Source organism: Cryptomeria japonica, chromosome 10, assembly GCF_030272615.1.
Source record: "Cryptomeria japonica chromosome 10, Sugi_1.0, whole genome shotgun sequence".
NCBI lineage: Eukaryota > Viridiplantae > Streptophyta > Pinopsida > Cupressales > Cupressaceae > Cryptomeria > Cryptomeria japonica.
Window position 1 is genome coordinate 465,070,415 of NC_081414.1, and position 27,540 is coordinate 465,097,954.

The 27,540-nt window shown below is 38.3% G+C and overlaps 1 protein-coding gene across 11 annotated transcripts in view; it reads right to left on the reverse strand.

The window, feature by feature from the left end:
• The window catches only part of LOC131858732 (uncharacterized), a 177,484-nt gene that overhangs the window by 57,304 nt on the left and 92,640 nt on the right, over window positions 1-27,540 (reverse strand). The window lies entirely within an intron of this gene.

Below are 27,540 nucleotides of genomic sequence, written 5' to 3' on the forward strand. Positions count from 1 at the left end.
TGTGTTTCGTCATTTTGGTTCTACGTACAGCATCTTTGCTTTCCTAGATTTGATCGCAATCAGGTCTACACTTTGAGTTTTGCGTTTTAGGTGGCCGCATTAGCTCGTCGATTCTGCAAACAACCAATTTCGACCTAAATTAATCACTTTGAAAAACTAAATAAATTAATTTAACAAATATTAAATTTAACTTTATATCCCTTGTTGAAGAGAACTCGGCCTCTTTAAGCATTTTGAAAGTTCGGCCTCTTTTATGAAATGCACACCGCACTCTATTTTATTTTATGAAATTCGCGATTAAGTTTTGCAATTTTAATAAAATCATCAAATTTTAAAATGCCCCCCTCCTAAGTTGTAATTTCGGCCACTTTGCCTAGAATGGGCGACTTTGTCTTAAACTTCCCTTTTACTTTATGAAATTCGGGGCCTTTTAATAAAAATGTGTGATTTGGCATTTCAAGTTTATTTTAAATGAACCCCTTATTCTATGTTCTCTCCCCTTTATACGCCCCTTTGCAAAACATAAATCGGGCCCTTTAGCAAAATATGTGATTTTACTCTCTGATTTAAAATGCCCCCTTAAGTGAAATTCGAGCCCTTTGACAATTTGGTGCAACTTTGGATGAATTTAGTCTTCCACCTCACTTTCGGCCTATGAAGGCGAAATGTGTGACTTAGCCTTTTTCGGCTTATTTGGGAGATTTGGGCGAATTAGAACTTTTGTTTCATATTCGGTTTGTGAAGACCTTTTGCGCTAATTCAGACTTTTGTTTCATTTTCGGGTATTGAAGTTAAAATGCGAGATTTTGAACTTTCGGTTAAATGGCTCCATTCACACGACTTGAGATTTCATTTTAGCGATTTGGACTTTCGGCATAATGAGGCGATATTGTGAGTTTTGGTGAATTTCGGATTCTAGCTTTTGAGCCGATTTTGGTGAACTTGGCATTTTTTTTCCTTTTCGGCTTGTTCAGCCTCAAGGCACGACTTGATTCCCCTTTATCATTTTTGGCTTGGGGGGCGAATTTGAAAGTTTAACCTCTTTTTTAAGATTTTCGAGGCAAATGGGCCATTTTGCGCAATCTAGGTATTTGAATGATTTTCGGCCTCATTAGCTCAACTGCGCAAATTTGATGCTTTGTTTATTTTTGCCCATTTCGGCATGTGTGCTTCCCTTGCAAACTTGGGCATTGTGATAGAAGGGGTGATTTGTAAACTTTGTTATTCCTTTGAAAAAATCCTGAAATTCGGCCATTCGAGCCGAAATGTGCGACTTGGGGCTTCATTTCTCCTTTCCAAGTAATTTCGGGCCGATAGAAGAAAATCTGTGATTTTCTGAAGGCGTTTTGACTATTTTGAAACTTGGCACTTCACACAATATGCGTGATTTTTTCTTTTGTTTGCAAACCCGCGATTTTGGCTCGAAATGTGTGATTTCCCTTTCTGCAAATCTCTAGATTTTCTATTTGTCTTAAACGTCCAACCCTTTAAGCTTGCAAACTCAGGATTTTGAGTGCATTCACGCGAATTCGTTTTGGGATAGATTGGGCCTTTGGAGATGATCCACAAAAACCTCTTCACATCTCTCGAGCAGACTGGAACTACGAGGTCCCTTGTGACGCAAGGGTGTGTGTGCAATGAGCACAACAAGTCTACTCTCAAGAAAAGTGGAGTTGAGAAATTGAAGCGACGATTTTATGGGCCCTTCAGAGTTAACAAGAGGATTGGAGAAGTGGCCTATGAGTTGGAACTTCCGGCGAGCAGCAAGATTCATAATGTATTTCATGTCTCTCGCCTTAAGAAGGCTCTTGGGCATAATGTTGTTGCTTCAACAGAGTTACCTCCACTTGATGAGGGAGAGTTCGTCTTGATTCCTAAAGCTATCCTTGATGTCAGGGAGCGTTCCTTGAGGAAAAGGGCGATCATGAAGTACTTGATCAAGTGGAAGAATTTGCCAGCTGAGGATGCTACATGGGAAAATGATGAAATTTTACTACATCCAGCCTTTCAGTTGCTTGAGCACAAGCAATTTTGGGGAGGGCGGACTGTAATGTCCCCTTCTAGCCAGTGACCATTCCTGGTGAGGAATAGCCTATTCAGGAAGCCTGTAAGCTATTTTTGGCAAAATTAGGGTTTCCAACTCCCGAGTGGTTTTTAAGTAGGAAGCAGTTGGAATTTGGGATCTCTGTTAGTGGAGTCTTTTTGGGTTTTCAGAGAGCTACTCAGTGATATGACATGCATTTAGTTCTGAGAGAATTTATGAACTTACTATTTTTAGTAAGTTGGTGTTAGCTAACCAGATTTTTAGGGTTTTCTGGATTTTTCGTGCTCTCTCACAAGGTTCCACAAGCATGTCTTTTGGTGATGATTTCATGACTTACTATTTTTAGTAAGTATCAGTTCAAGTAGTTCTATTTTTAGCAGGGCAATTCAGAGCTCTAGTTCAGCCCAGCTAGTGGTTCAGCACTTCGGTCCTCAATTCATCTGGTTTTGATCAGTATGAGGGTGTAGAACGATTTATTAAATATTAACATGACATTCCAAGGTTAATATTTAATTATTTTTTGGACGACTTTGGGAAATAGAAGTTTATTTTATTCAAGTGATTTTATTAATTTTCCCTATGTCAGTGGCATAAGAGAAGTCGAGCTTATTTCATGAGCATTATTATATGTTTCTTTTTGCAAGTTTTGTCCTAGACAAAGTTCGAACTTGCCTAAGTGGAGGGGGACACCATTTTGAGGGGACATATTTAATAAAATTCAAATGTTTTTGGGCGCCCTTGGAGTGCAATGAAGCGACATGTAATTTGGGTGTATATGGTGTGCATTTGCATTTGAATTTGGTGGGGCAAAAAGTTATAAATAAGAGCCTTGGGCTCTCATTTTGATCATCTGAAGAATTCACATTGTTATGCTATCGAAATGGAGATCAAATCTGAGCTTCGGAGTTGAGGCTTCCTAGCTTGCACGGTTTCGTACTTGCAATATAGTACCTAGTTGGTGGGTGTGTTGAGAGAGGATTTTGGTGTGAGGAATTTCAATTTCTAGAGTTTTGGTGAGTTTTCAGTGTTGCTGGTCCAATTCCGGAGAGGCTGGTATTTATATCAGACATGTTGTTTTTATGTTGTAGCTTGAAATCAGTTATAGTTTATGATTGTATGTTTGTAGTATTTTGTAATGCCCCGCCAGGAAACCCCGAAGGGATAAGCCAAAATAACACAAGAATGGAGTGCAAAATTTTTTTTTTAAAGTTACAACACATAAGATGCAACAAGATACCAAAGATTCAGATAACATAGCGGAAGACATTAACGACAATCTCCTAAAGAGTTTCCCAACGAGATTACTTAAATTTTCACAATACACTTTACACACACAATTAATCCAAAAGCTGAATATCTTAATAACGAGATAATTCACAATCAGGATAATTTCTTTCAAAGGATGGAAATATAAATCACAAGCAAGATTCATCATTTAAGATCCATTCATAAACTTCATTCAATCTTTTCATTTTAAAATTACAACCCATACATCTACCTTTTCTAATACACTAGGATTTCATCATGACATAAGAGATCTTTCCAAGCACATCTAAATTTCTTAACAACAACTGAGTATAATTCGTTACTCTAAGTTACATTCATTCATATACCAACTTATTGCATTTAAAGGACGATTTCACACATGCATTACGATAAATCGCATCTCAACCAAATATGCATTCGATCCACATGGCATTCAAGATAGAACTGAGTATAAGCATTAACAGTTAATTCCATTTATCCACTTAACCATTCAACATAAATTAATCATACATGAAAAGCTGAATAAAGAGACATAAGAGAATGCATCACATAACACCATACTGATCTCGGAGTTCACCCCTAAAGGGCTACATCTCCGGGTCTGCTCAACTGCAAGACCCCCTCGGATAAATAATAAGGTTAAGAGTACAAAAGGTTACACCATACAAACCAGCCATCAAGGCGATACATAAATAATATACAGATGACCACATCGGTCCATAATACATAAACGATCCTTACAAGGAACAGGATCCAGCTGAACATAATCAAGCTAATGACATAAGAGTCCATGAGAGCATCCATAAAACTGATCCATCACCACCCAAGGGTCTAACATGAAACTGATACTCACAAGGGCAGCGACAAAGGACGACTCACAAAGGTACTCAAAGCAGGACAAAACGACAACATACTAGCGAACGTAGGGACAAGTGTCATCACACAACCTGGTATGGATACCATGGCAAGTCTTCATAGGTCCCGGCCCATACACTGGTAACCCTGGCAACCTAATCCGAACTTCCGGCCCATCCAAGCCTCATGTGGACCCACACATCCTCTCGTGAAGACAAGGAAGGTAGTTTGCCATTTCAGGCCTTCTCACAGCATGCCGAATCTATGATAGCATTCGTCCCATGTGTGAGGCACATTATCTTATTTAGAGATTATTTTCTAATCTACTTAGGTTATCACTTATTAGACTCACTTTCGATGGGTTACCCAGCAGCCACTTTGGGCGCGGCCCCCAGTCGAAAGCCACTTTCCCATACGACACTAGACTAACTCAGACGAACTCAAACCACGGAATACACATGGTAAGATGAACGGAGTTCAAGAAGATACAAACATCAGGTCAAACACGACTCAAGGGTAATCACTTACTGACGGTACTCTAACTAGAGACCTGACAACTAAGGTTAACCACGAATCATCATTCGACTCACTCAAGAGGATATGACCAATAATGACAACATCACAATACAACAGTCAACTCGGAAATCGAGGACTAAAACGGGAACACCAAATCATCCTTACAACAGGGTCCTTTAGACAAGCAAAACATGCCATTTCATAATTAAAGGCGAATACAGAAATTAAACTCGCAATGCAGTAATCAGAAAAGACAATATTTTCTCAAATTGATTTAATCATTAAACGACGATCAAGTTTTCTACAAGATCCAATCAGATTACAGTTATCTATCTCATCAAGGGATAAGTCGTTCTTGGTTTTCTAACTCCTAAGGTTCAAGCATCGAACAGGCAAATTAAGCCAGGAGGAGTTTTAACCAATTCATATTATTAAATCTCAGACAACCGTTAACCAACTCAAATAAGGTATTTAATCTCCCAATCAAAACGTCATTACATACTGGTCTAAAATCAGTCTCTACAGATTCATAATTTCAATTCCAGTTACATAATACGGATTATGGAATTAAAGATAAAGAAATTCAGTTGTAGATACTCATTTCCAATGCACATGATATAAACTTATTAATCTAAGATTGGACCAAAATATAGCCAATTAGATTCAATGACGAAATTATCAATTTTAGAACTTAACCACAAAAGTACATAAGCCACAAAATGAGTTTGGATAATAACTAACTTATAAATTTTCATTATAGAATTACTTAATATCCAAATTTACATTGATCCAAATATTGCCTCTTAATCATGATTATGAGCAATTAAAAAAACTTAACATAAAAAAATAACTTTTGTCAACATGATACTAAAATTCATATGCATTTTTTTTTAATACAAAAAAAATACATAAAAAAAAAACGATATTATAAACTATGTTATCTTTTATACAAAAAAACGCATAAAAGAAAACTAATTTAAAAAAAAACATTTTACCAAGGCTGGGCGGGCCGTGCCCAACCCTAGCCACAGGCACAGGGGATGCTTGTGGGCGGCGCTCACGGTGGCGCCCGCAGGTGCCGCGGCGCCCTGCGGCCACCGCCGTGAGCCGCAGCCGAGCGGTTGGCAAACGAAAAGGGGCGCGTGGGGAGAGAGGGGTGGAGGGCGGGTGGAGCTCCGCTCCCCGCCTCCAAACCCCAACCACTGATTGTTATCTTTTAAAAAACCCAACACGCACGGTGGTACGAATATATGCATTTCGATTCAATACACAGTTAAGAAATAAGCACAAACGCCCAGTGCGATGAAAAAAAAATAAATGTTTTCTTTTCCATTAAAACACAGTTCGGCATTTAATATTATTTTGCTAATTAAAAACCACACACAGTTCGGTTACATTCTCAGAATGAAAATTTAATAAAAAACACATTTGATTCAAACGCCCAGGGGTTTCAAATGCCCAAACCCAAGAGGAATTAACAGCACCTCTAAATCACTTCCAGCCAAGCTGGTAATTTCCCAAATCGATCCAAAAAAACATGGCATTCGAAGGAGAATTTAAAACCAAGATAAAATCTACATTTTCATTTTAAACCAAAAACTAAAAAAAAGAGTTGGATCCTACCTGATCTCGCAATCCTGGCAAGATCGGTTGAAGAATCTCAATCTCAGCTGCCAAAGCCTCCAATTTTCCATCTCCAATCCAAACCTTCCAAAAATGTCCATCCTCTCCAAATTTCCCAAATTGGGTTATATGGAAGAGTTGACCCAAAATTTCCATTTTTTGGAATAAAAACTTTTATTTAAAAATAATACTCAAATTAATACTTTTCTAGCTATTACAATAATTTAAATTGCTTTAACAATTCAAAATTCGATTTCTCATATCAGATCAATTTAACCTTTCAAATTAGCAATCTAACGAAATACAATTAACTCTATGGCGATAACATATAAAACTTCCTTTTCAACAGCATATATAAAATGCATTAAATATTCAAAACAGTCATTAAATCGAATCTACTCCCAATTAAAAACAGGCAATTCATTAACAACGAAAATCGCATAACGAAAGCCAGATTAATTTAATCCATTAATCCTCAATGCACAAACGCATATATTTAATCAAGAAATTACTAAGGACTAATTCATCAATTAACCAAACACACCAGGCACGCAAACCGAGGAAGCCAACCAAACAGACGACTCGCAAACCCAAACCAACAGGGATTACCGGCGACGACTGGCGATGCTCACTAGAGCACGACGAAGGTCAACTAGGGTCTCACGACCACCTAATCCGACTCTAGGGATTAACAAGGGTACACTCAAACCTGCAAAACCAGGTGACGACGAACCTCGCACTCATGCGACTTCGTACCTGAAATCTCCTGCAACAAAAGATCATACATGCATACATTTATAAAATCTAATGAAATCATTAGTCCGATACTAACATCACGAAATAGGTACACTGAATAACCTGCATACAACTAGTGTGAGAACCACATCAATAGCTATGCGTTAAATCAAACATCTGATTGTAACATCATATTACGATTAACTAATTAAGATTAAACCAAGGTTAGAGATCGATTACGGTAGGGGTACTACATATTTCATTGTAATCATCTTTGTATCATTGGTTAGTAGTACTAACCTCTTATTTGAACTTGAAGTGCTCATTGTAATCCCCACTGCTTAAGTGGAAGAGGCTGGTTGGGCCGCCTTGGTGCTTGTAATTTCAGTATGTACATCTGTCCTCCCACTAAATAAGTGGTTGAGTGATATTGTCCTCCCGCTGAAATATGCGGTAGTGATTAGTTTTATGTATTATCCTCCTGCTGAAATACGTTGTAGAGTGATTGTGTTAAGTTTCTTGTTGTTTTCCTTGGCTGGTTTGCCGCTCGTGCATTGTAATTTTCAGTTGGTTTTTGGTGCTAACGATCCCCGGAACACCGTATGCTCTCACCCTCCCAGATTGGGCTCTCGGTGAACAAAAGGTGGAAGGGTTCCCTTCAGTTGCTTTGGATTGTTTCTCTAACCTTAACGGGTTATTGTGTTTGATCTGTTAATCTTATTGCAAAAATAAATAAAAAATTTAAGGGGAATATTACAATAATCCACACACATGCGCATGGTCCCATCCTCCTTCACCAGAACTACAGCCGAAGCAAAAGGGCTCTTGCTCGGCCGAATGTAACCCATGTCAAAAAACTCCTTAATGGCTTTCTCAATTTCATCCTTCTACTTCTTGGGGTATCGATAAGGAGTAGTCATGATAGGCTTAGCTCCTTCTTCTAACTCAATAATGTGTTCAGTACCTCACTCAGGAGGTCTACCAGGAGGTGGATTCTCAAACACCTTACTCCTCTATGTAATCAAAGCTTGAATGTCATCAGGATAACTTCTATTCTCTTCAAGTGAATTAGATGGCATGATCATGCACTCAAGAGATTTACCAAGAGGGGGTTTCCCAAAAATCTTACTCTTTTTTGTGATTAAAGATTGTATGTCTGCAGAGTAGCTTCCTTTTTCTTCAAGTGGACTTGATGGCATTATCAAACACTCTACTGCCCACTCCACTTGGTTATGGATGATCAGCCTCCATCCTCTTCAAGGATACAATTCGACGGCCTCCATTAGACATCCCTCTCAATACTACCCTCTTTCCTTCAAACATGAATTTTAACTCCATGGTTTGCAAGTTAAGGGTGATCTCTCCAAGAGATCACAGCCACTAAATGCCAAGGACCACATCATTAGTCCCTCCAATGTTGACAATGTAGAAGTCATCCTTGACTTCATAGTTACCCAGCTTCATTGACATGATTGAAACCATCCTTTTGCAACAAATGGTTGATCCATCAATCACCATGACCTTGAAGTCTTCAACATCATCAGTGATAAGACCTCTCTTTGCAACAATTCTAGCATCAATGAAGTTGTGAGTTGCTCCGGTATCAATTAGAGCAACAAGTTGATGCTCTCCCAAGGCTCCTCGGACTCTGAATGATTCATTCTTATGAAAGCTTGAGAGTTTGGCAACTATACCCCTATCTTCATGGTCACTTTCAGGCCCTTTTGGAGCCTCTTCATACTCACTTCCCTTCGAATCAAGCTGTTGTTCTGAATTTTAGAAAATCTCATCCATCAGTTGAATATGCCTCCATTTGACGAGCATTACTCTTCCCATGGCATCTATGACCCGGAACCCAAGGTTATTTGCAGGAATAGCACAAATTCTTTCTCCAAAGCTCTTGACGGAGCTCATCATCCATTCGGGAAGGAAACTTCTTAGGCTGATTAAAAAATTTCTTCTTGTCTTTACGAAATGAGAAAGGCTTTGACTAAAATTTGGACTTAGGGGCAGCCAACTCCATGCTCCTAGCCTTCTTGATTGCTTCAGCCAAGGTGGGCGGGTCAAAGGCTTTTACCCAACCTTTCAATGGTTCTTCAAGTCCCTCGATGAATAGGACCACTAACCTCTTCATAGAAATACTACTAACCATAACTAAAAGACTTTGAAACTCAATTATGAAAGTATCCAAAGTTGCTGATTGAGTTGTGCAAGCTCTCTAAACTTCACCTCCGGATCCTTGGTATCAAATCTTTCAATCAACTTGTTGGTGAATTCCCGCATAGGTATTGATCAAGTTATGGCCAAGGGTGACCAACCCATGGTACCACCACTCATGAGCAGCTCCATCCAAGTGCAAGGTGGCGAACTTGATGGCCTCTTCTTCGGGCATAGGCCTCAAGGACAAATAATTGTCCAACTTTTTCACCCACGCTCTAGTTGTGCTCTTACTGCTTCCATCAAAATGCGCTAGAGTAACCTTCCCAAGAGCTTGTTGATAGTCTCTTGGAGTGGAGTATCAATTGTCATACCTTCCTTCACTCCTCTTCTTCTGATTCATGTACTGGTCAAGAGACAAGACATTTCGAATCTCTTGGGCAAGTCTTGCATACTCCACAAAACTAGCCTGGATCTCATCAACCACAGGGACTTCTACTTCAGGAGGTGGTGTTTCCTTTGGAAGGAAAACTGGTTGCAAAGGCCTTGACACTGATCCAACAGGCATTCCACCATTGTTGCTACTATTGTTGATGCCATTCCCATTTCCACCTGAATTGTTGGAAGTGTTGGCATTATTTCCACTAGTATTTTGATTCTGGTCTTGACTATGCCCTCCTCCAACATTATGTCTAAAAGTGGCTATCATCTGGGACATCATGTCCATCATAGTATCAAAATTTTCTCCATTTTCTCCATAGCCACAATTGCATCATTCTGACCGAATATTCTCTCTCTCCCATTGAATCCACAAAATCTACTTAATCAACTTCCTTATCTCTATTTCTCAAAACCTCTGAAAAGGTTTCCTCTACTGGCACTGATGGTATCTGATACTGCTACCTTCTTTGTTCACAATTGTAGTATCTGATATCTCTGTCACTCATGGAATCCCTGTTGTCACGCAGACTGGCAGGATGTGTGGCTCTGATACCACTGAAATATCCCCCTTAATTTTTTCCCAATTTTTCCTACAATTACATTCAACACAACACTTGTTATGGTTAGGAAATGAAAACCAAATGCTGTTGAAAGCAACCCTCCACTTTTTGATCACCGAGAGCCCAATCTGGGAGGGTGAGAGCATACAGTGTTGAGGGGATCGTTAGGTGCTTGAAAACTAAAATCGATTACAAATTTGGGCGGCAAGCCAGCCCCTTCCACTTTTCAGTGGGATAGAAAACCGGAAGACTTGGCGGTAAACCAGCCAAGGAGAAACACCAACACACAAACAAATCAACTCTACCGCAGTATTTCAGCGAGAGGACGGAACTCACTTCCTGATTACAAACATAGAAGGCAGCCAAGCCATCCTCTTCCACTTGTGCAGTGGGAATTACAAATAAGATCCAAATAGTGCTAGCTAATGGTACTACCATTTAGCTTTACAATGAATCATTCTGAAAAATGGCAGCTAATATGAAATATAAGCTATTACAAACATAGAACTGAAGGAGAAGCACGAGAACAAGGAAAAGCTTTGCAAGAGAGTAAAAACCTGTAATGTCCCCTTCTCCGCAGTGATTAGTTTTGTTGGCCGTTAGCCTAGTTTGGAGGCCCGTAGGCTAGTCGGGGGCAGAAATTAGGGTTTCCTATTTTCTAGGAGGATTCTTTGGTGATTTCAGGGGCTATATGTGGGAGTTTGATAGTTTGGATTCTGGATTCCTTCTGGTTTTTCAGAGAGCTTCAAGATGGTTCGACATGCATCTGCATCAGGTGACTTTTTACAAACTTACTATTTTTAGTAAGTACGACGATTGCTCAGAATGTGGTTAAAATCACTTTGGAAAAACTTACTATTTTTAACAGTATGCTATTTTTAGTAAGTACTATTTTTAGCAGTTCTATTTTTAGCAGGATGTCAGCAGGCTTGTTCAGACGGCTATTTCCGACAGGTTAGTTTGAGCAGTTGGTCTTCCCTCATTTTTTGGTGCTATTCTTGGCAAGGGATCCTCAGCTCAGTTCAGTGACTATTTCTGGCAGGGCAATTCTCTCAACTTGTTTCCCCATATCCTTGGAGCTTGTTTTGGCAGGTTCAGTATTTGATGAAAAATGGTGTTTTAAATTAAATTATAACTTAAGGCAAAGGTTGGACGATTTATTTAAAAGGGGTTGTTTAAGTTATATTGATATATAAGTCATTTCCTTAATTATATACTGGGTGATTTATTGTTGAGGAAAAATACTTTATAAAGTGAAATATTAATACGGCAAGATGGACGCCTTATGGAGAAATAAGTTAATTTTATAATATATTTCACTTATCTACCTTGGATGCCACATTATGATTTTATTGTCATTTTTATAAAGAATATTTGCTCCTATGAGAAGGTCGATTTGGAGAAAGGAGAAATGAAATGTAATTTCAAAATAATGTGAAGTGAATGTGCATTTGGATTTGGCGTTCATTTGGAGAGATTGTGAATTTGAATTTGAGCCCTCAAAATCTATAAATGAGAGTGTTGGGCTTCTCATTTGGTATCAAATGAATTTGCATCATTATGCTGCCGAATTGGCGATTGAAAAATCTGAGCTTCAAAGTGTGGCTTCCTAGCTAAGTCTCAATTTCGTACTTGCAAGATAGTACCTAGCTGTGTTCATGTATTCCCAATGCTGTTGGTGAGTGAGTTGCAAACTGTGGAGTGTTTTGATTGAGATTGGAGTTCTTTCTGGTTGCTGGTCGCGGGACTGCCGAAAGTGTATTTTGCTCGCACCTCTTGGCCAGGCGATTCCATCATTCTAGGTACCGGCTCATCCTTCCTTCCTACCACTGGCGATGCATATTGTCAGTTTTTAGCATCTTATTTTGAGTGTGGATTTTTATATTGAAAATCGAACTTCCCAGGTTAGGCGTGGGGTTTAGTTAATGAATTGGGAAGCGTGCAAAATAAATATGGGTGTTTCGATGGCTTTCCTTGGGTTTGTTCTCATTGTGGCGGGTATAGTAATTGTTTAGAACAGATTTTGGGTGAATTGGGTGAGTAATGAGAGAGTTATGAGCATTTTAGTGAATCCACAGGCTGCTGGTTTTGCAATTCTAGCCTGCAGATTTTTGATGTTAGCAGAAATTTCATGTTTTTAATTAGATGTTCAGCATTACTCTCTTCTCACATTATCTTGATTATTGTAAGGTTAAGTAGTAGTACTACTAACCAATTCTGCCTTGTAAATCTCACCCCGCTGAAAAGTGGAAGAGGCTAGCTTGCCGCCTATTTTCAAGTAAATTGTAATTCAGTCCTCCCACTGCATAAGTGGTCGAGTGATGTCTGATTGTAATGGTCCTTCCGTTGCATAAGTGGTTGAGTTGAGTTTGTTTTGTAATTTCAGTCCTCCCGCTGAAATATTGCGGTCGAGTGATTTGTGCCTTGTGTGTTTCTCTTGGCTGGTTCACCGCCAAGTTTCTTGCATTCCCGCTGGATAAGCGGAAGGGGCTGGCTTGCCGCCCAGTATTGTATTTCATTTCATCTTTCAGTAGTTTGAGATCTAACGATCCCCTATTCACTGTATGCTCTCACCTTCCCACATTGGGCACTTGGTGATCAGAAAGTGGAAGGGTTGCAATCTTCAGCAAGTTTTCAGTTTATGCTTTCTAACCTTAATGGGTTATTTGTTGTGGATGATTGTTATTGGCCTAAACAAAAAACAAAAAAAACTGGGATACTACAAAACCACAATACCGAACTGCTCTTACAGAGAACGGCTTGCTACAACTCCACCAATCTGCCACCGCGAACCACAACAAACTAAGGAAAGCCACACCAACAAAGCACAAACAACACCGAAGATTTGCACACACCCAAAAACCAGAATCACTGAAATCTCCCACACAAAGCACACCAAACACGTCCAGCAACAAACACCAAAAGGTACGGCCAGGTACGGCCTGCAATGAAAGTACGGCCTGTAAGGTAAGTACGGCCAACAATGAAAGTATGGCATGCAAGGTAAGTATGACCAACAATGAAATCCACACTCTTCACCAAAAATCGTGCCCTCCAAAGGAAGAAGACACCACACACTCAGCTCTCCAACAAACGCTACCCATAAGAATCAAACCAAGCAATCCAAAATTGAACCACAGCTAGGAGTGATGTCTCACTTGAAACTGCAAAACGCCCTAGGAGGTTTTCACCCTCGAAAAAGTCTAGAGTCAATCCGACAACATAACAGTATAAGTTTTCAAAAGATATCCAAATGAGAGCCCAAGCTCTTATTTATAACATTTGCTCACTGAAATTCAAATTCAACACCTGCAAATTCGCCCACATTACATGACATTTCATTTCACCCAAATGAGCATTGCATTTCATTTCATTACACCAGCATATGACCACCCAAGATGTATTTTTTTCTCTCCTAGACAAGTTCGAACTTGTCCAAGGTCCACAAGTAATATTTCAAAATACTTTTCCCTTTTTCGACCCCTGACTTAGGAGAAATAATAAAATCTTATGAATAGAATATTTTTCCCTCTTTCCTAAGTCGTCCTCTTTCCTAAGTTGTCCAAATTAATAATTGAATATTAAACTTGGGACAAAGTATTAATATTTAATAAACCATTTTGCAAACCAAATGTCATAGAAATATTAACTTAAGTCATTTTAATGATAAATGACCAAGTCCATTAAACTACATTTTGAACTTAACTATGCCTGCTTGAAATAGAACTGAGTCACTGAGCCATCAGCCATCACATAACTGCCAAAAATAGCCGGTGTTGCCAGACTAGACTGAAACCCTAAAAATTTCCACACTTACTAAAAAAAGGAAATGACTCCCGACTCCGTTAGGGCACAAACTGGGATCAACTATTACTTACTAAAAATAGTAAGTCCATTGAAGAGTAGTCAGAAGAAGTTGCATGTCATATTGTCAGAAAATCTTGAAAAACCCAAAAAAATGTGCTACTCAGACCCTAATTACTAAAAATAGTAAGTATGCAAACCTCAACTGAACGCAATGCTTGTACCATCACTGCGAAGCTCTCTGAAAACCAAAAAACTCCACAATCAGAAATCCCAGACTCCAAATGCTTCCCACTCAAAATCCTCCCGGAAGATGGAATCCCTAATTCTGCCAAAAATAGCCTACGAGCCTCCTAAATAGGCTATTTTCCACCAAGAGTGATCACTGACTGGAAGGGGACATTACATTGGCACCCCCATGAAGGCTTAATAAATGACTTTATAATCAATAAAATAACTTATACAATTAATACTCTTTATATTGTCTTAATATAAAATCATTAATTTAGTTATTATTAGTAAAGTCGAAACTTTCATAAATTAATATTAATCATTAACTCCAATAAATGCCAATATCGGAACATTTAATTAATTTTTCCAACTACCCAATAATAGCCGTGGTACCCTCCAACCGTCCAAATGACACTATAAATAGTATGGGGACCAAAAGCTCAAGATACTAAAAATAGCATGTACAAACGAAGCTTGAAAGACCTCTAGAAGGCAACCCACAAAAAAACTGAATCTCTGAGATGGAGAGCACTGAAATAAACAACCCAAGGGTCAACCTAAAAGCCCTGAATCACCCACAAAGGGTGCTCTAAACACCACATTAGCCTATGGGGACCACTAATAATAAGCTAACCTTTGAAAATAACCAATGCTTGGGAAGGCACAAAAATGGGGGCATTACAACCTAGCATGTAGAGATTCATTCATGGGAGTTGTATTACAATAAATTAATAAAAAACCTAAATATAGTGGAAATGGCAAAATTTTAGAATGTCCCTTTTGCATGACATTCAATCAAGATGCTAGGTCCTATGCATTATAGTTTTCTACTAGTTTAGTACTGCAATGGCCCATCATACTATCAATCACTAATTCTTTATACTTGTGTATTGCTATTCAGTATGCATGAAATGTCCCCCTTAGTTTTTATTTTTATTTTTAACACAACAAGATTCACCTATTAAGGTTAGGATAATCAAAAACTTGCACTGAAAGGAAATTCTGAAAGTAAGCAATCACTCAACCACTTGTTCAACAGGAGGACTGAATTAAGTAAATGACAATCACTAGACCACTTTTCAATGAGAGGACTAGGAATAACAAAACTATCACTCAACCACTTATTCAACGAAAGGACAGGAGAACAATAAAAAATAGAAATAGGCGGCATAGCTAGCCTCTATAACCAAACTATCACTCAACCACTTATTCAGTGGGAGGACCAGAGTACAATATGAAATAGAGATAGTCGGCAAAGCCATCCTCTTCCACTTATTCAGTGGGCATTGAAGTTGTTGTTAGTACTATTAATCAACATTACAATAAGCAACATGAATTGCAAATCAAGAGGTATTGCTATCCAACAACTGCAAATGATGTCCAATGTTATTCTCAAGTTTCAAGATACCCTCCACCAAAGAAACAACCCCCCAAACTCCAAACACTAAATCTGATATACTTAACCGGCAAACTGAAAAATATAGACCGGCAACATAAAAACTCACTAAAATGCTCATAACTCCTCCAAAACTCGACAGATAGGCTTGAAATCAATGTTGAAGAAGGCTAGAGAGGAGACGCCAAAACCCAAACCCCTAACAAGCAGCAAATATCACCTAACATTTCTTGCACGCTTCCCAATGCAAACACAAGCATGGTACTGCTTGGGATAGAGGGCGAACTTCACTATAAAATTCAAATCTCCATTAAAACCTCTGAAAATTTGCAAAAAGGATCGCCTAGGCCACAGGAAAACATAGAGAGAATACCCAGAAGCAACAAAAACCCTCTTGAAGACATGATTGAATTTCACTTTCAGCACCCTGGAAGTTCACAAACACCCCAAATATCAGAAAACTGAAAAAGCCTTGCTAAAATCCATCTCCATATAGCTCAATCTATTCCCCTGGATGAGAAATAGAGTCTCCAATCAGCTATGTGCTATCTCTCAAGCATGAAACTGACACAAGCTTGGAAGCTCTCAACTCCGAAACACAAGTTTAGCACAAATTCGGCAACACTTCGTTACAAAATATTCATGGATGCCCAAATGAGGAGTAGAGCCCTGTATTTATAGAAAAGATCTCCTCAAATTCAAATTCAACTCCCTCCAAATTGACATGAAATCAAATCAAATCAAATGCCAACTTGGACGCCCAAGGCAAAATAATATTTGACTTTAGTTTAAGTCACATATTCCTCCAAAGGGGATGCCAACTTAAACAATTGTTTACACATTTTTAAGAATAACATATTTAATTATATATCTCCTAAGTGGACATCTAGCCTTAAGTCTTAAAAATAATTTATCACCAAGTCGACCCCTTAAGTCATAACATAAGTCACACGCCTAGGCCATGGGGAAACATTTAAAAAATATTAAAAAATACTTTTTCAATATACTGAGCAATTGCCATAGTGAGCCGAAGGCCAAAAGTACTGAAAACTGCATTGCCAAAAATAGCCTCTGAACTAGACCATTGAAATCTGCCAAAAATAGCACTGTCAAAAATAGTACTTACTATAAATAGCATACTGCTAAAAATAGTGTCTCCACAGTGATTTTAACCACATTTTGAGCAGCTGTCGTGACTTACTAAAAATAGTAAGTCCGGAAAAGTCCCCAGATTCAGTTGCATGTCACACCATCGCGAGGATCTCTGAAAACCCAGAAAAATAAGTTGTCCTCTCCCCCACTTACTAAAAAATAGTAAGTTTACCAAATTCCACTGATTGCTACGCATATACCGTCATTGCAAAGCTTTCTGACAAGGATGTAAATATCGTTTAAAAATAGGCTAAATCGCGATTTATCGCGATTCAAAAAGGAAAACAATTTAATCGCCTTTAAAATCGCGGCCGATTTTTTCTAAAAAATCACGAACTTTTGATAGTTTAAATCGCGAGTAGAGCATAAAAAATCGCATGTCGAAAAGCAGATTTGGTGTTAATGTGTTATCTTCGTGCAACCCTAAAAAAGTGAATATCTTTTAACGCCCGATAAAGTCCACGTATTGGTTTTTTAGCGCGCGCGAGTCTTCACGCGACGGTGGCTGAAGGAAACAATAGTTACAGACTTACAGGTGTGCGAATTGGTTTTTACCTTTTAGCGCTCATTTGTCTTCATGGGAGTCTTCTGGCAAATTTGCAGTCTGAGTCAAGATTCGACGGGACAGGTAAGAGCACGAATTTCTCTATCATAGTTAATATTTATTATTTAAACTCTATCTAAGTCTGCGATTCTGCCTGCCAGAACTAGAGACCCTTGATTAAATGTAATTCTTAATCTGTATTGTGTTGTATATAATTTTTATGGCCAAGAGCTTCATTCATAATGTAACAATAGTTACAAACTTACAATACTGCCCAAATTTTGTAGGAATTGTGTGCTTCCTGTATGAATTTGTAAATAATTCATACAGAAAGCACATAATTCCTACAAAATTTGGGCAGTATTGTTACAAACTTACAATCAGTGTACGAATTATGTACAAATTCGTAAATAAAAATAGAGATTTTGTAACATAATGTGCTTTTTGGGCAGTATCTGTCCAAAAAGCACATGGAAAATATAACAATCAGCAAATACTGCCCAAAAAGCACATTATGTTAACAGAAGAGAAAAAATTAGAAGAAGAAAACACACAACTACAAATACAATCTCCTCCTTTCTTTCTTATTTATTGATCCATAAATATAACAACAATCAACAATCAACAATCAACAAAGTATATTTATTGATCCATGTTTGGTCTCTTTTGCTAGGTGTCTTTCGAATTTTTATAAAAGATAATGGCTTCTGCAACTAGAGGTGGTACAAGTAGAGGTGGTGGTCGAAAGAGGGATCCTATGTGGAAACATGGCACACCAGAGGTGTAGTGGCAAGAGAGGTTATTTGTAACCATTGCACGAAAACTATGACCGGTGGCATATGCCGACTCAAAATTCACCTTGCACAAATTAGTGGACAAAATATTACGGTATGTGACAATTGTCCTGAAGAGGTTCAAAGGGAGGCAAAATCAAGGCTTTCAGAATTTGAGCAAAAGAAGGTAGAAAAAAAAGAGGACAGCAGAGGCAATGGCAACCCCAACGAGGAATATCAATTCTACAGAGTCAAAAAATATTGGGGTGGGCAGCAATACATCTGGTTTTTTCATTCCTCGTAACACTCCTGGTGCACAACCTGGATTGTTAGGTAATTCATGGAATAAGGAAGTGCATCAACAGACAAGAGCGAAAGTGGCTAGATTTTGGTTTTACAACAATATTTCATTTAGTATGTTGTCCTCATTTTTGTTTTAAACAATGATGGACCATTACATAAAAAATTTGTCAAAAAATGAAAATTTTACTCTATGGCACGCTTCCTAAGGCAGAATTTTGCTTCACCCTTGGACTGGCTTAATCCTCAGTCCATCCTCAAACCACGTTTCAAATTTCATCGTATTATGGGTTCGTTCGCTATGTTTTTCCTTCAATTTCGGATTTTTTCTCCCTGACTGCAGGTGGGAAATTTTCCTTAAGTTGCAAGTTTTAATGTTTTCCTTTGTTTTAGTCTTTGTAGGGAAATTTTTAGCTAATTACAAGCGCACTTTTTGAAATTAGAACTTGTAACTTACTTTTTATTTCCCCCTTGATGCTTTTTGGCTTTTTAGGTCATAGTAGGAATTTTTTGGATAAGTTACAAGTTAATTTTAACTTGCAAATTTAAAAAAGTCACTTGTAATTCTTTTATAAAGTTCCTATTTTAATGTTTTTCACTTGTAATGGGGATTTTATTCCCCTATTACATGTGTTTAGTTATTATAGCTTGTTGAGGGGATTTTATTTTCCCCTTACAGGTTATTATAACTTGTCTTTCTCTCTCAAAAACCCGATTTTGCCTGGAGTGGAGATAAAGTGACATTTTAAACTTGCAATTAAGTTTTAAAAACCGGATTTGCTCAATGAATGAAAATAAAGGCATTTTAAACTTGCTAAAGGGTTTTAAAAACCCGATTTTACCTTGTAGAATGAAAAGTGACATTTTAAACTTGCAATATGAAGAGAGAAACACGATTTTCATTATTGCATGTAAAAAAGAAACTTGTTACATCTCTCCAAGAACCCGACCAGCCAAGAAGGCGAATTTGTTGAAGTTTTCAAGCAAATTTTGTGGACGAATTTAGGAGGTAAGAGGCGTTTTGGATTGTCTCCTATTTTCATGAATTTATGAACACGTCCCACGCCATTTGGAGGTTCAAATCGTTAGGTTTTAATGATATAAACAGCAAAAAACGTGTTTATTAATGCCACGATTTTCTTTGAAATTTGTCACAATTTCAACACTCTCCTAAATCATTTTTGCTTCCTTCACCTAGGCGTGGGGTTTGGATAGAGATTTGACCCATTTTTCTTGCATCTTGAAACACGTTTTTGCTGTTATTCTCCAAATCCGAGTTTGGAAAAACGTGGCACGGGTTTTGGAATCTATTTCTATTTAAAGGATTGTCTTCTTCATTCAAAGATTGTTTCATCTCTTGAAGAGGCATTTTGGATTGAAGCAAGGTATGTTTTCTTTTCTTCTTGTTCCATTTTCTTGTCTTTTTTTTTGCATTCTAGTTGTAAATTTGTATATATGTTGGTTTTGCCCTAAAATCGGTTTTTGTGAGAGAGATTTTCCCCTTTGCAAAGCAATTTGTGAATTGCATTGTTCTTCCCTGTTTTCCCTCTTTACTTGTATTCGGGATTTTAAATCCCGATTACAAGTAGGATGAAAATAACTGATCTTCCCTTATGGTTATAAGATTTTAACTATGTTGCACGGAGACGCATCTCCACCCCCCTAGGACGCGTCTCCAATACTGAGACACGTCTCTCGTGTCCAAAACATCTCTAGAGACGTTTTACTTTGCAGGAGACGCCAGTCAAACGAATCCCGCCGAATCCTGCCGAAAGCAGAAAAAAAAAACCCTAAAAAGCGTGTTTTTTCACGAAAACAAAAACCAAAAAAACCTAAAAATTCGCGGTCAACGGAAAATAGATGACGTGAGACACAGGCAAACACAAAAAACCTAGACGTGACAGAAAAACACAGGAAAAACGTGGCGCGACACAAAAAATCGCACGAGGCAAAAACGCGATGGAAATACACGAAAAACTCGCGCGACCCAGGGAAGAAATTCGCAACGTAGGCGAGCAGGTGAGGGCAGGGAAATTGCAACGCACGCAAGGGCATCTGGTCCACGGGAAAGGTATGTTCGATTTTTATTTTATTTTTTTCGATTCATGTTATTCATATTTTCGATTCATTTTTTAAAATATTTTTTGATTTTCGATTCATATCTGGTCCATGGGAATGTGTGAAACAAAGCAAAATTTTATAATATTTGATAGAAGTTTAGAACAGGTTAATACTTAATAATAAATATAAAATATTTAATCCTATGTTAATGTTTTTTTATTTTTCAGTTTTGGTTAATAGACTCAATATTTTAATTTATTAACAGTATGAACTTCATACTGTTAATAAACTAAAATATCTAGTTTATGTTAATTTAGTAAATTAAATTTACTGTTGCTAAATTAAAATTTTAACAACAATAAATTAACAGTAAATCAACAGTAAACAGTAAATTAACTGTAAATTTTAATAACGGTAATTTTAAATTTAACAACAGTAAATTTAATTTACAAAATTAAGTTAATTAACATAAACTGGATATTTTAATTTATTAACAGTATGAACTTCATACTGTTAATAAATTAAATGTTCAGTTTATTAAAAAAATTAATTTAACAACAGTAAACTGACAGTTAATAATTTAATAAAATAACAGTTAATATTGTGATGTTCCAGTTTATTAACAGTATGAGTATCACTGTATCTTAAATTTATTAACAATATTTTAAATTTAAGATACTGTTAAATTGTTAATAAATCTAACAAATGTCAAAATTTAAATTGACTCAAATCTCTAATATTTTTTTATTTTATTCAGTGATTAAATTTTCTGTCAAATCTGATTTATTTTATTTTATTTTCCATGTAGAATGTCGGGTGGAGGAAGGCAAGGCTTGTACCCACTATGGAAGTATGTTGACCGAGTTCTGGGACCAAAAGGAACAGGTGGAACAGCCACTATCTGTTGTAAACTTTGTCCACTGCATTGGAAATGCACCTACACTAGGGTGAGAGCTCATTTCCTTCACCAACCAGGAAACGGTGTTGAAGGTTGTCAAAATGAGTCGGATCGATATGATGCTGTGAGGGAACAAGAAAGGGCTGATGGTAAAGTTTCTATGCGAAGCTCTCATGCTTCAACAACAGGGGCAACTACTGTAGCTGGAAGTTTTAATAGAGACTCGGAGGTAGATATAACTTCTAGAGATGAAACAAGTGAACATGCTCACAAAAGATCACATTGGTAGCTCAAACCCCATTGGAAGATTGTTTGATGTGCAAAGTCAAAAAGCAGTTGATGCGGCGATTGCACGATTTTTCTATGCAAATGGAATACCATTTAATGTTGCTCACTCACCTTTCTATGGAGAGATGGTCCAAGCGATCAACAATGCACTAGCAGGCTATAAACCACCTAGATATACAAAACTTCACACTACTCTAGTTGATAAAGAAAAAAGTCGATTAGAGGAACAAACTGCACCATTGAAAAAAGTGTGGGCTACAAAAGGATGTAGTATTGTGATGGATGGGTGGACGGATGCTAGGAATCCTCCACTACTTAATATCATAGTAACATGTAGCAAAGGGCCTTATTTTTTGAAGGCAATAGATTGTTCAGGGGAAGAAAAAAATGCAGAATTTCTTCATAACCAATTATGTGACAGCATTGAGGAGGTGGGGACATCACATGTAGTCCAAGTTGTTACTGATGTTGCCCATGTTTGTAAAGCAACAGGCATGTTGGTGCAAAAAAAGTACAGGCAGATATTTTGGACACCATGTTGTGTGCATTCGTTGAATAATGCACTCAAAGATATTGGCAAGTTCCAATGGATTACAGATCTCAGAGAGAAGGGCAGGAAAATATAAATGTTCATATGTAACCATCACCACACACAAGCCATTTATCGTAAATTTGCCAAGGTGGAACTTCTCAAACCTGTTGATACACGTTTTGAATCTTACTTCATTCTTCTTGACCGCTTTTGTGAAGTCAAAGGAGCTTTGTGTTCCACAATTGTTAGTGATGCATGGGCAGCTTGGAAGCAATCTACATCAGATATTGCAGTTGAGGTGAGAGGTATGGTCCTTGATCAGCATTTTTGGGCTGATATTAAGTTTGTTGTGGACTTTAATAAGCCCATATGTGAGGTGATCAGATTTGCAGATTCAGACATGGCATGTTTGGGAGAGGTTTATGAAGCAATAGATTCTATGTGTGAAAGAGTCAAGAAGATAGCAGATGCAAAAGATATTTCTCTATATCCTTTGATAGAGGAAAAGTTACATGGAAGGTGGAACAAACTTAACACACCTCTTCATTGTGCTGCCTATGCCCTTAATCCTAAATGGTATGACATAGAAGTGACCAAAAAGAGGGCTCCAAATCACGATAGAGAGGTAATGAAGGGATTTTGGGCAGCGGTTAAAAAATTTATGGCCAAGGTGAGGATGCTTCAGTTTTGAGGACTCAATGGAATAAGTTTTCTCATGGGTGAGATGATTTTGGTTCCGTGGAAGCTATATATGATATGAGAGCAAAGAAAGACCCTATAGAGTGGTGGTGGAACCATGGAAGTGAAGCCCTTGAATTGCAATCATTTGCAATACAATTGCTCTCACAAGTAGCCAACTCTTCATCTTGTGAGAGAAATTGGAGTACTTATGGGTTCACTCATTCCCTAAAGAGGAACCGATTAGGATCAAAGAAAGAAGAGAACCTGGTGTACATTCATAGCTCACTTCGTCTTCTCTCTCGTGTAGACCCTGGATACAATGAGGGTCCTTCAGCAAAATGGGATCAAATTTCACCTGATGGAGAAGCTGCAGCCATTTTGGATGAAGTGGTTGAAGCAGATGGACTAGCTGATTTACCCCCTGTTATTCTACCATCAGAGGAACTTGAACTTGAGAGTGATGACTATTTGGATAGCCTCATAGATGAGGACCTTGATTATGATGTGGGTGATCATGGCATAGAAGAGTAGATGATAGATATAAGTTTTCTAATTTTTGTTTTCAGCTTTTTGTTTGCGTATCACTGTATCAGCTTGCTACTTATCAAGCTATTTAGTACTTTGAATTTTCAATATGTAATCACTAATCAGTTTGAAACTTTGATACAATGATTGTAAGACATTTCGATTTGACTCGTTTCACATTTATGTACCTAAACTTCGAAGTTAATAATGTTGAATGTTAATTGAAATTCTTGCTTCGAAAGTTCAATGTCATTACATTTTCCGATTTTCTATAAATTATTAAATTATATTAAAAAAAAATTGGCATCTCCAAGTACCCCTGTCTCCTATTTTGAAAAAATAGTCCTACCCGTACCAGTACCAGTCTCCGACATCTCCAATTACCCCCGTACCCGTACCAGTACCAGTCTCCGACATCTCCAAGTACCCCCATACCCGTGCAACCTTGGATTATAACCATCTTTTGTTGAAATTCCAAGTTGCAAAGATGAAAAATACCCATTCTTCCAAAATCAAGTTTTTAGAACCGGATTGCATGTTGAAAGTTCTTCCCATTTTCTTGAAAATGACATCCCCAAAATATTTCCATTTTTATCCATACTCATTGCCTATATCCACGCATTCCATTCACGTCATTTCGCGCATGTCCAAATCTCATTTTTCACTCATTTCTCCATTTTCCGTTTTACAAGTATACTTGTATTCGGGTTTTAAAAATCCGATTGCATGTTTGTTCTTCCCCACTTGTATACTTGTAAAACTTTCCCCAAGATCCGAAATTGGTCAAAGTCAAGTTTCCAGCATTCCCACTTATTTCCCATCTTTCTCTCACAAAGTTGTGAAGTGCAAGGGCTGGAGTTCTTCCCATTTGAAGAAGGAAAAATGTTAGTTGCAGATGATTATGATGTTGCTTTAACACTTTTAAGTCTTCATCACAACATACCAGGTTGTTTTTCGATGTCAGATTTACCATCATCTCCCATTCCAAAGAAGATGAAGTATAAATATGACAAGTACCAGATTGAAGTTTCGCCTTCACAGGTTTCCTCTCCTTTGGATCATATCAAGGATACGGAGATAGGGCATGTTGACATGTCAGAATTCATTAAGAGGGCGGAGGATCCGCAGGATAGTAATATGTAGCGGTTGTTGGACAGCCACATTCATCATGCATCTTCTTTTCCAGTGGCTTCCCTAGAACTTGAATTTGTTCTCGCTTGTGCTCACAACTTCGACAAGGAGACGAGAACCATTAGAAATGATGATGGTGAAGCAATAATCCGCCTTGATGCGGATATTATTGAGAAAATCTTCAGAATACCACCAACACCTGTTTATATGGAAATTTCAAAGGATAGTGCAGCTGAGTACTATGTCAAGAGGGAAAAGGACTGCAAACATCATATTAACAGGTGGATTCATGAGCCACGAGCCGCCTTCACGAGACGAGCTAAGTTGTACCGTTGTGACTTTAAGTGGGAAATTGGAGACATCATTACTCTCCTCAGCAGGATGATGGGTCTTGAACACTCTAATGTTTTTGAACCTTGGATGTATCAGTTTATCATATTCATAAGGCAGTCCCATCATATATCATGGGGAGATATTTTCAGTGATGCTTTGTGCGAGCAACTTGCAACAGTCCCTACTACCATGACTTTCTACATGAATTCATACTTAGTGTATTTGGCAGCATCACTCAAACATTTCCCTGGTCTTTCTACCAAGGGTGATCGCTCGCTTATACCTGTGTGGGAATACTATGATCAACTACCTTTGAGACCCAGCAGATTACATTTCAGAATGGTTCAAGATGCATTCTTTGATTACTTCATGTGTCAGTTTGACAAGACTCTAAAGAACAGAAGGGTGTCAGATGAAGCATGGGAAAGAGTGAATGAGTATGGGTGCTTGTTCCTTCAATTCCCGACTTTCACTTATGTAAGAGTCGGATGCTACAGTGGGCAGTCATACATGCTTCCTAGATACTCGACCGATAAGATCATTCTTATGGAGTTGGGAAGACAGATCATGGTTGTGCAATCTCATCAATCTGTCAAACATAAGGTTGGGATGGGAATTTCTACAACTAACCCATTGAAGATTGGCCGGTATTCTCTTGTCACATCCGTCAAAGCCAAAGCTATGGAGACTAAGATGTAGGAGATTAAACTCAAAAGATTTAAGTCGAGGGTTGATTTTGACTACCGAGGTATGAAGGAAAAGATCAAAAAATCCTTCGTACATGTGCATCGCATTGAGGATATCTGGGTAGATCTCTGTACAGAAATGGAGGTTCTCGAGATGGACTACTGCAGGCTTACTGTTGAGCAGGTTAGTGATATGAACCTGGTGGACATTCCGCAAGGGATGATTGATGATGGGAATGTGCTTGATCCAAAGTTTGTCTCACGAAGGGTTGAGGAAGCCGCACTTCCTTTAATCCAATGGTCACATAAAGAATGCACTTTCATTCTTGAAAGATTTCAGCCTATCTTAGCTAACACCAACACTTGGCTCAAAGGTAATGCTGTTAGACTCATCAAGATCAAGGTTGGAAAAGAAGATGACTCTACAGGGCCTCTTGGACGTAAGTCTGAGATTCAAATTGACAACAAGGAAGGTGCATCATCTTCAGGCACTAGGATCAAATTACGGGTTAGTCGGGCAATAGTGCTTCCTCCTGAGGAGGCGACAGTTCGTGGAAAAGAAAAGTCCCAAATTCACATTCATGTGATTGATCCCAATAATCCGGAGGAAGGACAACAATCTGACGATGCTCCTAAGTCACTGGCTTTGGAGTCACCTCATGAGATTCCCTCCTCAGTTTTAATGGAGCTGCCTCTATCTCCTCCTGACATAATAGTGGAGGAGTCTCCTCAAAATGTCGTTCCTATTTCAGCAGTTGAGCCACCTCTTGATCATCAACAAAAGAGTTTGTTGGAAATCGGATACTCCTACATGTATCGATTTGTCAGAGATTGATACCTCTACTTCCAACTTTGAAGAGTTTATGAAACAATCTTCATGCCCTTTGGTTACCGAGCAAACCATGGTTGCCATCCAAACAGATACTCCTCCCAGGGTGACCACGGTTGTTCAAACAGAAACTGCTTCTCCTTCATCTTCGGTAGCTACTAGAGGAGAACTAGTCGTTTACCTCCATGGCTTAGTTTTTTTACCCCAAAGAAGAAGAAGCAGGAAATCTCTCTTGATGTCTTTGATTATCAGCAACTCAAGCAGTCTGGGCCCAAGGTTGCTAAAAAAGCCAAGACGATCTCAAGAGTAACTGTTGACAACAACAAGATGAAAATGGCAGAAATTGTTGAGCCCCTTGCAAATAAGCCGCACGAAGAAATGCAAGCTGCTGATTATAGGGTTACAAGGATAGAATTGGGTAAACAAACACATGAAGTGGTCAAGCATGATGCCCAGCAATCCGTAGCTTCATTAGTACAGCAGTATGATGAACTTCTAGCAAAGAAAGACAAGCTAGAAGAGGAGAATAGGCAACTTGTTGCAGCTGTTCATAAAATTACAAAACCTGCTGGTGAAGGGAGTAATCCTACAAGTTCTTCTAGTTCACAAGAATCAATTCGGGGAGTTGAAAGAGATGCTCAGAAAGTGCAAGCGTTGGATTGTTGGGTGGATCAACTCCATGATCTATGTGCACAAGTGCCGAAAGACATTTTCCAAATGATGGTTAAGTTGCAAACCATTGAAGAAAAATTAAATCATACCTCCAAGACTTTCAAACAGAATTTGGAAAGGGTTGAAGGTAGCTTGACAATTTTGCGCACAATACCTCGACAACAATTGAGTGTTCTTCAAAAGCATGCCATTATTCCTTCCAGGGTCATGTATTTGGAATTTGAAGAACTTCTAGAGAACAAAGCCCTTGTTCTCAAATCCCTCATTGAGGAGATTGATGATGCAATGAGATTGCGAGTTGAAGCATTCCAAGGTGTTGTTTCTCATTGTGAGAAGGCTTCTTGCAATATAATGAGTCAGAATGCAAAGTTGATACCAAAAGAAGAAGTGCTCGCAGATCTACAGATGAGGATTCATAATGAGTGGAGGAGCGAGCAATTTTCAGCTGCCTCAATTCAGGTTTTGATGAAACATCAAATCTTTTTGCACGAAATCCAATCCACTTTG